The following is a 993-nucleotide window of genomic DNA, read 5'->3' on the forward strand; positions in this document are numbered from 1 at the left end:
GTCGTACCATCGTATTTGGCTAGTCGTATGGCTTAAGGAAAATCGGGCAGCAACTCCCCTATTTTTAATACATCCCAAAGACCACTAAGGGTCATCAACATCCCAACAAAAAATACTATAACCAACAATAGCAACAACAATAATATAATCTAATATGAGTTTCTCCGATTATCTTAACAATCATATTGAGCGGCAAGCTCATTTTTACTCATAACAAGATATAAATTGATTCCAAATCTTATTCCATAAATTATTTTAAAACCTTCAGAACATCATACTTATATGTACTATATTATTTCTAGTTCAAAACATCCACAAAATGCCTTCCAAAATAGCCCCATACATCTAGCACCTTAAATCTTATCGTCAATCACTTGTTTTTCATATTTTCTTCTTAAATAAACTTAATTAACACCTAGAAAAGATTAACAACAGCAGCCACAACATTATCAAATTATTTCTTACAATTTTCAGCCACCACAAACCATACATTTAGCCATAAAACAGTCCAACCAAAAAGACAATCATATCTCATGTTCTTTCAAGTGCTATCTTATGGTTTTTCACTCAAACAACACAACAAACACAAGATTAACCTTACGCACAATCAATAAGATGTTATAAATACCTTGGACAACAGCTACAACTCAAAACTCTATATCAACTTAGCTCACAATAGCCCTCAATCATACCACAATATCATAGAAGCATTCTCTTGTAGTCTTTAACATCTTTGATGATGATTTGAGTTGATTCCCCTTGAGTTTGGTTCTTGGGATCTTGGGATATGTTAGGGAGGGTTTTGGAGAGCTTTTGGACGCAATTTAGGTGAGAAATAACCTGAAATGAGGCTGAAACATCTTTTAAAAGTCATAGGGCCGGTGGCCATCTCAAGTGGGTTCCAACTGAGCTGCTTGCGCAGTCTCGCAAAAATGCGGATATCTATCTACTCTGACGTCGTATCGATGAAAGGTTTACAGCATTAGAAACTAG

This window comes from Nicotiana tabacum, chromosome 13, assembly GCF_000715075.1.
Source record: "Nicotiana tabacum cultivar K326 chromosome 13, ASM71507v2, whole genome shotgun sequence".
NCBI classification, from domain to species: domain Eukaryota; kingdom Viridiplantae; phylum Streptophyta; class Magnoliopsida; order Solanales; family Solanaceae; genus Nicotiana; species Nicotiana tabacum.